Below are 15,069 nucleotides of genomic sequence, written 5' to 3'. Positions count from 1 at the left end.
TAAATTAAAACAGTAAACAACAAACCGATATTTTAAAACTGAACGCGATTGTGTGACTGTTTCTCCTTACTTCCTACGGCCTCGAAACTTTCACCACATGCTGAATAGCAATAAGTTTATGAATCCCTAAGAGACTCCAGAAACATGGGGCTTTACTGAACGAGGTGCAAGCGGCGCTTCACATTAAAATAGATAAATAAAATGGAAGTTTTCATTGGGGGTGGCGCTTGAGATAACTTTTAGTGTAATCCGATTGTTGTGCAAGCACTTCGATAAAAAAGACACACAAGAGTAAAGGGCTTGTGGTTCGAAGCAGCGGATACATTGAATTTAAATACTCCTCGTAGTCAAGGTAATGCAGACAAAAGCTTCAAAAGACGTACAGGATAGGAAAAAAAAACAGCTCCTGCGTTTGGAAGGCCTACAGTTGAGGGTGGAGAAAACACACTGCTGAGAGACATACTGTTAGCTACACTACAAGAAATATCTAATACAAAAACTTCAAATTATCTGCGTTTTGACGAAACTCCAGTAGGTTTCATTTCCTGACATACTGTTGGCTGAAACAGCGACCAACACAATCACAAAAAATACTTGCTTTATTCTATAGTTGCAATTTTTTCATTTTGCCTACGGGCCATCCCATAATCAAAAAATTCCAACACGTAGAATAATAGTAGAAGACAAATTTACGAAAGATTTTTTCACTATGATAGCAAACGTATGTTATAGAATGCAACTTAAGAATACAAGGTTGCACTCTATACCGTGCGTTTGCTGTTTTACTGGAATTCTCTTGGATTACTATGTTCTGTGCTGGTATTTTTTGATCATAGGATGGTTGAGAATGGTTCTGTGTACCGAAACTGAAAGCTAGAAAAGCAAAATAAAAAATTACAACTACAAACTAAAACAATTTTTTCGCTTGTGGGTTTAACAAAACACGAGAAAGATAACAATACTAACCTCACAGTACCTGCGAAATATTACTTCTGTAAACGATACATGTACATTCAGAAATACACACAGCTGATGCTGAAATCCATGCATCCTCGCCTGGTGTGTGTGTGTGTGTGTGTGTGTGTGTGTGTGTGTGTGTGTGTGTGTGATCATGGATTGAGACAGTATACACGTACACTTGTGCCCAAACGCTGGCACGAGTAAAATATAAGACGACCACACAACACGGCAACACTCATTAAAAGTATGCAGACTTTTTCAAAAAATAAATAGATAAATAAAAGGGAAATCGCAAAAACTAACCAAATTTAAAAACTACTTTGTCAACAAAATATAAAGTTAACATTGCTTTAAATGTGAACATTTTAGGTTAGGCTTTACCGTGACTGTTATTGACACTAAATCAAACAACGAGTTTACTGTTACCAGTCACTGTTTATTTATCTCCACGACGCGTTTCAAAGGTTTGAACCTCCATCAACAGGTGGATTTACATTTGTTAGTATGACATTTGTGTGTGTGTTGTGTTACGATTTTTTGGAGGAACTTGTGGCACCGTCTCCATTGAACACAGGTTCCTTTCAGTGTCGTAACACATCACACGTATACAGTGAAAGGAAACTGTGACCACTGGAGACATTGCCCCAAGTTCCTCAAAAAAATCGCAACACAACACACACACAAATGTCATACTAACAAACGTAAATCCACCTGTTGATGGAAGTTTAAATCTTTGAAGCGCGTCGTCGAGATAAATAAACAGTGACTGGTAACAGTATACTCTTTGTTTCATTTAATTAATATTGCTTTATCCATCACGGCCATAATGACTGTCAACAATTGCGGGGCTTAGGCACTGTCCAGAAAGGAAGTTGACATGCTCCGTCTCGTTAGCCTACTGTTTACTTCGCTGCATACATGAATTAGCAAGACTATTAAAACGACGTGAATTTGCCTTCGTCCAGCTGACACAATTAACTCATCTGTGATCGGTAAACTAGCGTACAGTACCGAATGGGCGTTTTTTTTTAAATATTATGTTTAAGGTTTCTTTCTTTTTATTCCACACCGATTGGGGTAAGACTGTCCCCTTATACGCTTCCGTATACGCTGTTATTAGCCTAATTTTGTTTTCACGGCCCCTGCAGGAGTTTCATGCAATTCAATTGAATGATCAATTTTGATACATTCCGCCCTAAAAAATTTTCTTCGAGTTTCCTTGGTAGGTCTGTGCTGCAAATTACATGTATTTTTCCGAATATCGATCAGTATATATTTTCACTGTTCATTCGCTCTCTCTCGTGAGTTAAAAAAAAAGTTACATCCATTCGTTTTACCGTTTTTAATTACCTTCATGGTCCTTGTCCGTGCAATCTGATATGAATTCCACACATTTGAATAGTATTCCACGACAGCCCGCGCAAGTGTATTAAATGCACTCGCTCCAGTACACAATCTACGGCGGCGCACCAATGAAAAGATGCCTGCCACGTGCTTTACTTAGAAATGAACAGTGAGATCATTCTACTTCATATCTCTCTTTGTGGTTACTCTCAAGTACTTATACTAAATGACTGACTCCACGTCTGACTCCTACAGAGTAAGAAAAATATTTGTACTTTTTTAATCCACTGCTCTACATTCAAATCCAGTTGACAAACTTCGGACCAGGTTGATACCCTGTTACTTATTTTATGTGTTTATCGTTTGGTTTTACAAGTACACGAAAGTATCTAGAATCAAATGGAAATATCCAAACGTGACACCAGTCCAGATCATTCGGAGTCGCTTGGTGTAGAGTTCTCAGGTCACCTTCAAATGTTCGAAATGGGCGCACCTTAAATATGTGTTCTATTGTTTGCTCCTCCTCTCTGTAGTCGCATATGAACGGAAACCCCACTTCTTCAATGTCTAGCCGCACCTCCCTTGACCCGTTCTAATACGATTCAGCCTCGACCAGGTTTGGCGCGATAGTTGGAATCCCTCAACCTATTTGTTGGATCTTGAACCAGATGAGCATTGTTGGGTGGACGTTCGACGTCGCCTCTTGGAGGTCACGTTAAAAGAACTGATACTTTCTGAAGCAACCCAAGGAAGTTTACAGGATTTCAGACGACTTGTCGGTGGATCTTACATAGCCCCGTACAGGGGAGAGTACTTACGATTTGTGATCATCTCGAGCAAGTTTTATTTTATCTGCCTTCCTCCTTAGATCTTGTGGAACAATATTAGCTAGGACAGGTCGTCACTGAATGAGGACAAGATCTAACAGTATCAGTGACAACTCTCATGGCCTCATAAGTTGCATGTCAATGTTCGTTGTGTGGACACTGTTTTCCCACACAGGAGTGCAATATTCACCAGCAGAATACACATGAGCAAGTGCAGCAGACCGTAGAGTATTGGCGCTCGCCGCATTCCGTCTGCTTCCGGCAATCTTGCGAAACAGATTCACTTCTGGGCCAAGTTTCTTAGATAACTGGAGGAATGGTTGTTTGAATGCCAAACACTGATTCAGAGTCATTCCTGGATATACGGGACTATAGTTATTGGGTACTTCAGTTCCATCGAAAATCACGTGCACCTTCCTTTGGGCTTCTTTAAACACAGGCTGCTGAGAATGACATACGAGTATCAAAGATTACACACCTTGCTTTACCTCTGACATATAGATTATAGACAAACTCCTGACCTGATCGCAGTCTGAGACTCCACTGACCTTACTCATATGTCTCGTTCAGTCGCACCGGCTAAGCACAGATTCCGTTTTGGAATTTTTTTCTTTGATAGCTCTTTCATAGATCCGCAATAAAGCTCCCGCAATAAACTCTCGAATCTGAGAGTTTTGCAAAACCTATAATACCCTTTCGCGGATGCTAGATGGCGTGTTCTTTTTCTCTGTCTAGCATGTTTGGGGCGTCTGCTGTTTCTCCCCATTTCAAAATGGTTCAAATGGCTCTGAGCACTATGGGACTTAACATCTCAGGTCATCAGTCCCATAGAACTTAGAACTACTTAAACCTAACTAACCTAAGGAGCCGGCCGCGGTGGTCTCGCGGTTCTAGGCGCGCAGTCCGGAACCGTGCGACTGCTACGGTCGCAGGTTCGAATCCTGCCTCGGGCATGGATGTGTGTGATGTCCTTAGGTTAGTTAGGTTTAAGTAGTTCTAAGTTCTAGGGGACTGATGACCACAGCAGTTGAGTCCCATAGTGCTCAGAGCCATTTAACTAACCTAAGGACATCACATACATCCACGCCCGAGGCAGGATTCGAACCTGCGACCGTAGCAGTCCCGGGGTTCCGGACTGAAACGCCTAGAATCGCACGGCCACCGCGGCCGGCTTTCTCCCCGCTTAAGAGTGGTCCAAATTACATATTTGTGCCTCATTGTCACCCTGTGTTTTGGACGAGTTGTAAGTGCCAAATTACAAATGCAAAGCTTTCTTTCAAATTTTGCAATGATTTCAACTCTTGCAATGATCGGTGTAAATGAATAATACTACGTTACACTTTAGTTCAAAGTCCATCATGAACTGTTAAGTGCCCATATACCTGGCTGGGCAACTCAGTTCAAAGTCGGAAGGAGGCAAGGGCATACTACCTCCAATAGGAGGTCAAACCAACCTTCGAACTGAAGACAGCTACACACACTCTATTTCCCTATAACCTCCCTCCTCCCCTCACCCTCCTTTTCCAGCCTGACAGCCTTTCTAGCAACATTCAACTAGCAAGACGTTTGCTTGGGTCAGCAGTCACTGCCACCACATTCTTCTTCATGTCAGCAGTCCCCCTCCCCCCTCTATCCACTGTCCTGTCACGCATTTACATTGACACTTTGTGCATTGTAATGGAGAAATATGAAGAGAAACGCCTGAAGAAAGACAGTGAAAGTTCACGACAGCACTGCTACGTTTTTTATGGTACAGTGAACATTTTACGCAAGAGATTAAGTAGGATCATAAAGCTAAGTGGTCTTTGCAGAATCTGTGCCTGTTCAAGTAGGGCGACTTCTTGTTGTCACTGCTGTTGTGTTCTTCAGTCCGAAGACTGGTTTCGTGCAGCTCTCCACGCTAGTGTATCCTGCGCAAGCCTCTTCATTTCCGAATAACTACACCAGTCCGCGTCAACCCGAAACTGCTTGCTGTAGTCAAGCTATGATCTTTGATTGCAATTTGTATCTCCCACATTTCCGCCTATAGTCAAACTGAATATTCATGGTTCCTCAAAATGTGATCCACCAACCAAACACTTATTTTAGTAAAGTTGTGGCATATATGTAACGAAATAATAGGCAGCCAGTTGCATAAAATTTGATTTCTTTACCGGTAACGGGCACTTAGTGCCCTTCTTCGGAAGGTTATACCTTTCGCATTATTTGCGAGTGTCAACAATAAGAGGCATACAGCAAAATTCTGTGGTCCCTAATTTTATTCAGTACCGTTTCATGAGCTATACGTTCTACCAATCTAATCCATAGCATTCTTGTGTAGAACCCCCAATCAAAAACTTCCATTCTTGTCTTCTCTGTACTGCTTATCGTCCCCGTTTCGCTTCTGTACAGAGCTGTATACCAGATAAATACCTCAAAAAAAGACTTCCTAAATTTAAATTTATCATGTTAATTGATAATTCCGTCAGTATTTCGCAGAAACGCAATTTCTTTCCTCTACCAGTCTGCATTTTATATCCTCTACACTTTGGACATCGTCGGTTGTTTTCCCCAATCAGTAGTGCCTCATTTCCTAATCTAATTTCCTCGTATCAACTGATTTAATGTGACTTCGTTTCATTATCCTTGTTTAACTTTTATTAATATTCACTGAAATTATAAGACACTATCCATTCTGTTCAACTGACTTCGATGTCCTTTGCCGTCCCGGACAGATTTACAGTGTGATCGGCAAATACTAAAATTTTTATTTCTTCTTCCTGAACATTTAATTTAATTCTAAAACTTTCCTTGGTTTCCTTTTTCTTCCTCTTCCTCAAGGTCGGCTTTTACTAGTATTCTGATTCTTCTATAAACAATTTTTGTACGAGTATTTTGCAACCATGGCTTACTATACTGATAGTTCGGTGATATTCACACCTGTCAGGCACCCGGCTGCTTTGGACTTGGAGATATTACACTCTTCTTGAAGTCTGAGGGAATTTCATCTGTTTCGTCTTCCGTACCAGCAGAAATAACTGTAGCAGTGCTGGTTGTACCAGGACGCTGAAACATAGTACGTATGTTCATTAATCGGTTTGCTCGCAGAGCATGCTGAAAAAATTATAGTTCAACTTCTGCCACCTGGTGAAGATATGGCGCTATAAGCCGTCAGGATGTGAAACGTTTGCTGTTATGACGTCAGTATGCTGTTTGTGGCTTGACGACGTGTGTTGATTTCTTTTGTGAAGTGGCTGTTGATGTAAAGGATTAAGAACGATCAAGTTTCCCGTACGAAACGCAATGGCTATTGAGAAGAAAGACCGTGCGCGGTTGGTAAGTGGTTTCTCAGAACGGCGGCAACAGCAGCGCTGCAATGCGGGAATATCGCCGGCAGAAACAGCTGCGAAGAGACCCCATGTTAATAACGACGCTTAAGAAAATGATGAAGAAATTTGAAGAAACAGGTGAATCAGGTAGTGCAGCATGGAGGAGGACACAGCTCATTCCCACGGCAGTTGTTGCTGAAGCTGCTGTAACTACAGCCGCCCGTGCAAAAAAAAAATGGTTCAAATGGCTCTGAGCACTATGGGACTCAACTGCTGTGGTCATCAGTCCCCTAGAACTTAGAACTACTTAAACCTAACTAACCTAAGGACAGCACACACATCCATGCCCGAGGCAGGATTCGAACCTGCGACCGTAGCAGTCGCACGGTTCCGGACTGCGCGCCTAGAACCGTGAGACCACCGCGGCCGGCCGCCCGTGCAGCACATGCCCCAAATTCTGAAGTTAGTGCTCGAGCTGTGCCACGGGAAATGTCTTTCCCCTGGTCAACAGTTCAAAAAATTTTACGATGCAATTTACACTGGTATCACTACCAGATTCAGAATGTGCACCAACGAGATAGGCTACAACGCCATGACTTTACCGTTCGTTTTTTGGCACGGATGACACGTGGGTGCGGAATATTCTTTGAACGAATGAGGCACATTTTACTCTGCAATGTGCTGTGAATGCATAAACTGTCGCATATGCAGTTCTAATGCTCCACATGTTCCACAGAAACATCCACTGCACTCAGCTTGTGTGACTGTGTGATGTGCTTTCACAAGCTCTTTCATTCTCGGTCCGTTTTTCGTTGAGGAGATGACATCTTGCCGGCATATTAGTGACATCTGCGCGATATAAATAAGGACCTCGTTGTCCAACACGTGATTTCAGCTCTGTATGCTCATGCAGGATGGGAAACATCACATGTTGCTTGCCAGGTGAAAATATTTGCTTCGAGAAATCTTCGGTAACGACTACATCATCTTTAGGCACTTTCAAGATGTATGACCTTCCTAACTATAGGCCTAAACCCATGAGGGGATATCTGAAAGATCGTATCTGTCAGGGATGTATCTGGACTCTTCCTGATCCGAAGCATGGCATTCGATGACATATCGGTCAGATGACACCGAAAAAGCTCGGAGCAACTGTCGACCACGCCGTGTTATGGGTGCAACATGATGCTGAGTTGGGACGTGACATTAAACTTACGTTGTAGCTTGTGATCGTATCCTAATAAACTTGCCAGAAACACCATTATCATGTGTTTGATCGTTTCTCCACTTTTCCAGCGCCAACACCACATTTTAACTGCTTACAGCGCCATTATCTTCACCTGGTAGCGGAAAGTGTAATTATTATTTCTTTCAGTATACTCCGCGAGAGAACCGATTAATGAACATACCTACGATGTTTCAGCGTCGTGTGCTGTATAAAGCCCGCACTGCAGCATTCGGAACACCGTCAGTTTAATTACAATGAGGTAAAAAAAAGTCATGGGATACCTCTTAATTACGTGTCGGATCTTCTTTTGCCCGGCGTAGTGCAGCAACTCAACGTGGCATGGACTCAAATCATTGGAAGTCCCCTACAGGAATAATGAGTCATGCTGCCTCTACAGCCGTCAACAACTGCGAAAGTATTGCCGGTGCAGGATTTTGTTCTCGCTTATGTCGATGGGAGTCGCGTCCGGCGATCTGGGTGACCAAATCATTCGCTCGACCTGTCCAGGATGTTATTCAAACCAATCGCGAACATGTGTTGCCCGGTGACATTACACCGTTGTTTGGGAACGTGAAGTCCATGAATGGCTGCAAATAGTCTTCAAGCAGCCGAACGTTACCATTTTCATGCAATGATCGGTTCAGTTGGATCAGAGGATTCAATCCATTCCATCGAAACACAGCAAGCACTATTATGTAGCCACCACCGGCTTGCATGGTGTCTCGTAGACAAATTGGGTCCATGGCTTCGTGAGGTCTGTGCCAAACTCGAACCCAACCATCAGCTCTTACCAATCGAAATCGGGACTCATATGACCAGGGCACGGTTTTTCAGTCATCTATGGTCCAAACGATACGGTCTGCAATAGCCCATTAACGCCAAATTTCGCCGCACTGTCCGAACGGATACGCTCGTCGTATATCACACGTTGACTTCTGTGGTTATTTCACGCAGCTCTGATTGTCTGTTAGCACTGACATTTCTACGCAAATACCTCTATTTCTTTGTCGTTAAGTGAAAGCCGTTGACCACTGCGTTGTCCCCAAGCGAGAGGTAATGCCTGAATTCTGGTATCCTCGGCATACTCTTGACACTTCGGATCTCGGAATGTTTAATTTCCTAACGATTTTCGGAACGGAATGTCCCATGCGTCCAGCTCCAGCTATCATTCCGCGTTCAAAGTCCGGTAAGTTCCGTCGTCGGCCATAATCACGTCGGAAACCTTTTCACACGAATGCGCCGCAGCACTGCCCTTTCATAGCTTGTGTACGAGATACCACCGCCATCTGTCTATGTGCATATAGCTATCCCATGACTTTCGTCACCTCAGTATATAATCAGCCGGTATGCTCCCAAAAGATATCAAATAATTCTGAGGAAACGTCTACTCCAGGGGTCTTTTTTGAACTTAGGTTTCTCAATGCTCTATCGAATTCTTTTCGCAATATCACATCTCTCAGCTAATCTGGATGTATGTCCTCTCCCCCTACATAATACTGCCATCGAGTTTCTTTTCTTTGTCTTGCCCTTCTGGAAGCTCTCTTTTCGCCTTCCCGCTTAGTACCGGCTTGTCATCTGAGCTCCTGACAATCATTTCGCCAGTTAAGCTCTTCGATAAATCTTATGGTGATAGCAAAATGGTCGCCCATCTATTGCTATTGCACTCGAGTATCGAAGTATCGAAACCCCTACGGCTGTAAACCGTAGAAGCAGTGGGGCGTGCAGGTGTGGGAGAGGCGGGGATGGGCGAGAGACGCGATGGCGTGACGCGGCCGATTAGCAGCGGGCGTGTGTCGCGGCTACCTGTGCACGCGACGCTACCTGCTGCTGCTGTTGCTGCTACCTGCGGCTGGGCGCCGCTGTCCAACACCGCTTCCACGTGCACGAGCAAGGCAACGTAATACCAACACATCACGTTTGGCATCCAAACTCGTCCTCATCCTCCCACGTAATGCGTAACCCAAATATTTTACATTGAGAGACATCTGAAATCGCTAAAACTGAACACATTTCCAGGTCTACCTATCATATTCTATACATAATTTGCAACTGAGTTAGACAACCTTCTCATCCACAACTAGCTGTACGTGGCCACGCCTAAGTACACGTCTCTATACGTATGAGAATTGGATATACGTCCTGATCTCGTTCTCTCCCCTTTCTCTCCCCATCTCCTCCTCCTTCCCCTTCTCTGTGCATCACCTCCTCCCCCTGACTCTCCTCATCTTCCCCTATCCCCCCCTCTCTCCATCTCCTTCTGCCCCCTCTGCCCATCCCCTCCTTCCCGTTTTCTATGACCATTTCTCTGTCAATCTCCTTTTCCCTCTCCCTCTGACTTTGACCTTTTTTGTTGCTACAGCAAATTCAGGTTCTCTAGTAATATTCAAATCATAAACCAATAATCCAATTCTCCTGTTTGCTAACAAAGTATCACTATTGTATATTTCATATATACAGTGAAGAGCCAAACAAACTGGTACACCTGCCTAATATCGTGTACGGTCCCCACGAGCACGCAAAAGTGCCGCAACACGACGTGGCATGGACTAGACTGATGTCTGAAGTAGTGGAGGGAACTGACACCACGAATCCTGCTGGACTGTACGTAAATCCGTAGGAGTACGAGGGGGTGGAGATCTCTTATGATCAGCACGTTGCAAGGCATCCCAGTTATGCTCAATAGTGTCCATGTATGGGGAGTTTGGTGGCCAGCGGAAATGTTTAAACTCAAAAGAGTGTTCCTGGAGACACTCCGGAGCAATTCTGGACGTGTGGAGGTGTCGCATTGCCCTGCTGGAGTTGTCCAACTCCGTAGGAATGCACAATGGACATTAACGGATACAGATAGTCAGACAGGACGCTTACGTACGTACCACCAGTCAAAATGCGTAGCTAGACGTATCAGGGGTCCCATATCACTCCAACTACACACGCCCCACACCATTACAGAGCCCCTTCCAACTTGAACAGTCCTCTGCTGACAGGCAGGGTCCGTGAATTCATAAGGTTGTCTACATACCCGCACACATCCATCCGCTCAATACAATTTGAAACGAGACTCGTACGACCAAGCAACATATCTCCAGTCATCAACAGTCCCATGTCGGTGTTAGCGGACTCAGGCGATGCGTATAGCTTTGTGTCGTGGAGTCATCAGGGGTACACCAGCGGGCCTTCGAATCCAAAAGCCCGTATCCCTGATGTTTCGTTGAATGGTTCGCATGCTGACACTTGTTGATGGCCCAGCATTGAAGTCTGCAGTAACTTGCGGAAGGGTTGCACTTCCGTCACGATGAACGACTCTCTTCAGTCGTCGTTGGTCCCGTTCTTGCACGATCTTTTTCCGGCCGGAGCGATGTCGGAGATTTGATGTTTTACCGGAGTCCTGATGTTCACGGTACACTCGTGAAATGGTCATACGGGAAAATCCCCATTTCATCGCTACGTCGGAGATGGTGTGTCCCATCGCTCGTGCGCCGACTATGACACTACGTTGAAAGTCATTTAAATCTTGATAACTTGCCATTGAAGCAGCAGTAACCGATTTAACAACTGCGCCAGGCACTTGTGGTACCAAAAAAATCGAAAAATGTTTAGTACCAACGGACGGAGCTGTTTAAACATTTTCTTAAGTCTGTAACATGTCGGTACTGTCCAGAGAACCTGGGTAATATCAACACCCTTACAGACTAACACCAGCAGTATGAAATACAAACAGAATAAAATCCCCGTTCTAAGAAAGTAACACATTTTATTGCTTAAACATATATCAAAATACGTATACAGCATGATTTCGAAAAGGTGGTCAAGTTCGAAAGAAATGAATCAGCTTCAGCTCCGCTGAAACCAAGAACTACTGATACTTGTTCCTGATGAATTTTAGGATTTCTCTTTTGAAAACCACCAACACAGTCTTCTCCAGCCGTTTTGGTAGTGTTATTATTAAAATTGTGCTTAGCGCCTAGTTTACCAGCAGAACCTCAACCAGGGAAATTTCATAGAATAACTTTGCCAATATAGTCACATGGCTGACGAATTCCTGTTCTTCTTCAGGAGTGAAAGCAGATGTTCCCAAGGAAGGTATCTTGTCTGAGCTTGTTTATACTCGAAAATAAAGTGTAATTATTGATCTGTTCAGCTCTTTTGATACGCTGTTCAGTCATCTCCTTGATTTCACTAAATGTAATGCTTTTTCAGGGTTTGATCAGTCCGTTTAGACCACTTTGTTTTCCTTTTTCTTGTCCTCGCCATCTGAAATTAGATATAAGACTCTACTTATGCGTAAATAACTTTTTTTCTGGAGTTTGCAGCACATAGAAATATCGACACCCAATCGACATTGCCCTGTATTCGTCCGTCGATGTTACCCCACCCAGAAAAAATTCGTGGTAAGGGCTATGGGACCGAACTGCTAAGGTAATCGGTCCCTAGGCTTCTGCACTACTTAATATAACTTAAACTAACTTACGCTAAGGACAACACACACACCCATGCCCGAGGGAGGACTCGAACCTTCGACCGGGACGGGGAGAGCCGCGCGAACCGTGACAAGACAGCCCAGATCACGCGGCTAACCCATTCAGACATCATTCAAGAGTTACTAAACACATGCTAAAAGATGCGTAACAGAACATACTACCTACAAACATTCTAGTTGTTACAGTTAAAAAAAGTATTGAAACGTTTACCACAATTTAATATAAACCGAAAATAACAACAAAATACAATAAAAATTAATTTTTTGCGCCATAATAAAACTATCGTTTACAAGAACTCAAAATGGCTGGTTCAAATGGCTCTGAGCACTATGGGACTTAACATCGATGGTCATCAGTCCCCTAGAACTTAGAACTACTTAAACCTAACTAACCTAAGGACAGCACACAACACCCAGCCATCACGAGGCAGAGAAAATCCCTGACCCCGCCGGGTATCGAACCCGGGAACCCGGGCGTGGGAAGCGAGAACGCTACCGCTACAAGAACTCATCGCCACTGCAACCTGCTTCTGGCACTATCTCCCACTGACTACAGCAGTATTCAGCTGAGAAAACGATGATGTCTCCATTGCCTGGCATGTCGGTATTCCCCCGATCTCATCCATGTGTGTTCCTATTCTACTGATATACCTGGTTTACAAGAGCTTTGGAAACAGCAGGTCTGTCATTAATGTTTTCCTCTTACTACCCTCCGGTGACAACGCTCTATAGATGCATATTAAGTTCAATAGTCACATTCGTAGGAATGGTCTTCTTATTTAAGAAAGCTATCCTCTTTTAATGCTCTCTTGTATCAATTTTTCTTACAGTATTCTACTTAGCAGGCGAAGTCATTGCGAGAACGCTATTGCTATGACGATAATACATAATACAAAATGGAGCGAAGTGACAAGATTGGCGTTTCATTTGTTACACCCCAACGACAAAGCAGCAAATAGCGATGGCAGGAAGGTGAGCTCATCAGACCCTGCCAAGTCGCCAACGTTCAGTGCCGATGGTCACGTGCCCATTTCAGTCGTAGTTGCCGATGCCGTGATGTTAAAATTGGTACATGGATGGGTCGTCAGCTGCAGAGGACTATCGTTAGAGTGTTCGGTGCACTGTGTGTTGAGGCACACTTGCACTCTGCCCAGCATTAAAGTTTGATTTTAGTTTTGCCACAGTTTGCCGCCTGTCCCGTTTTACTAGTCTGTCCAGCCTATGACGTCCTACACCTGTAATGAAGGGTGGTCGCCCAAGCCCACGACGTCTGGACGTGGTTCCACCTTGGTTTCGTCACTTGTTGAAGATGTTCACAACAGCACCCGACAAGCGGTGCAATGCCTCCGGGCCATCAAAATCTGCCTTCGGTCAAACTCAGACAGATCACGCGCCTTCCCTGTTCTACATACGAACACCACGCTCACTAAGATAATACATGCAGAGTGTGTGTGTGTGTGTCGGACTAGCAGCCACTCCTCGCCAGGTGATGCTACTATCGCGTGGATGGGTTTATTTCGATAGTAAGTCAGAGTTCTGGCTGATCAGTGTATATTCAAGCACATTAAGGAAGGTTTGTGATAGTCGACGAGTACATCTACATCTCCATCATACTCCGCAATCACCTAATGGTGTGTGGCAGAGGGTACTTTCGGTATTACTATCTGATCGCTCCAACCCTGTTCCACTTGCTAGTAGACCATGGGAAGAATGATAGTCAGCAAGATTCAGTATTGGCTCTAATTTCTCAAATGTTCTCCTCGTGGTCAACAAGCGAGATGCATGTGGGGGGAGAGTAATATGTTGTCCGACTCCTCCTGAAAAGTGATGTCCCGAAATTTCAACAGTAACTCTCTCCGTGATGCACAACACTTCTCTTGCAACGTCTGCCAGTGGAGTTTGTTTAGCACCTCCATAACGCTCTCTCGCCAGCTAAACGATCCCGTGACGAAACGTGCCGCTCTTTGTTGGATCTTCTCTATCTCCTCTATCAGTCCTACCTGAATCCCAGATAGATGAACAACACTCAAGAATCGGGCGAACAAGCGCCTTATAAGCCACTTCTTTCGTGGATGAGTTACATTTCTTTAAGATTCTTCTGATGAATCTGAGTCTGGTGTCTGTTTTTCCCACTATCTGTTTTATATGGTCATTCCACTTAAGGTCGCTCTGGATGGTTACGCCTAGATATTTTACGACAGACGCTGTCCCCAGCTGTTTGCCATCAATAGAGTAGCTGTACAGTAGTGGATTTCTTTTCCTATGTATGCGCAATATGTTACACTTATTTACCTTCAGGGTCAACTGCCAGAGCCTGCACCAATCATCAGTTCTTTGCAGATCGTTCTGCAAATTGTTACTATCTTCTGGCGTTGCTACTTTGGTATAGACAACAGCACCACCTGCGAATAACCTTAAAGGGCATCCGACGCTTAATACTAGATCGTTTATATATATTGTAAACAGCAACGGCCCTATCACACTTTCCTGTAGTACTCCCGATATTACCTTTACATCTGTCGATTTTGTTCCGCTAAGAACGACATGTCGAGTTCTATCTGCAAGAAAGTCTTGAATCCAATCACAAGTCTGCTCCGATACTCCGTATGCTCGTGCTTTTCTTTTCTTTTTTTTCATTAAACGGCAATGCGGGACGGTGTCAAATGCCTTACTGAAATCAAGGAACACAGCATCAACCTGGGCGCCGTTGTCCACTGCGCTGTGGATCTCATGGGGGAACAGAGCGAGCTGAGTTTCGCAGGATCTCTGTTTGCGGAATCTATGTTGATTTTTATAGAGGAGATGTTCATTTTCCAAAAAACGTCATAATTCTTGACATAAAACATGTTCCATAATTCCACAACAGATCTATAATTGTGTGGATCTGTCTTACGGTCTTCCTTAAAAACGGGAATGCGCTTTTTT

The 15,069-nt window shown here is 44.0% G+C and overlaps 1 protein-coding gene across 3 annotated transcripts in view; it reads right to left on the bottom strand.

Annotated features, from left to right (window-relative positions):
- Positions 1-15,069, bottom strand: part of LOC124616046 (aryl hydrocarbon receptor nuclear translocator homolog) — a 525,437-nt gene that overhangs the window by 200,219 nt on the left and 310,149 nt on the right. The gene's annotated exons all lie outside the window — the stretch shown is intronic.

Source organism: Schistocerca americana, chromosome 5 (assembly GCF_021461395.2).
Source record: "Schistocerca americana isolate TAMUIC-IGC-003095 chromosome 5, iqSchAmer2.1, whole genome shotgun sequence".
In the NCBI taxonomy this organism is placed as follows: Eukaryota; Metazoa; Arthropoda; class Insecta; order Orthoptera; family Acrididae; genus Schistocerca; species Schistocerca americana.
The sequence above is the reverse complement of the archived record's forward strand: the minus strand, read 5'-3'. Positions and strand labels throughout refer to the sequence as shown.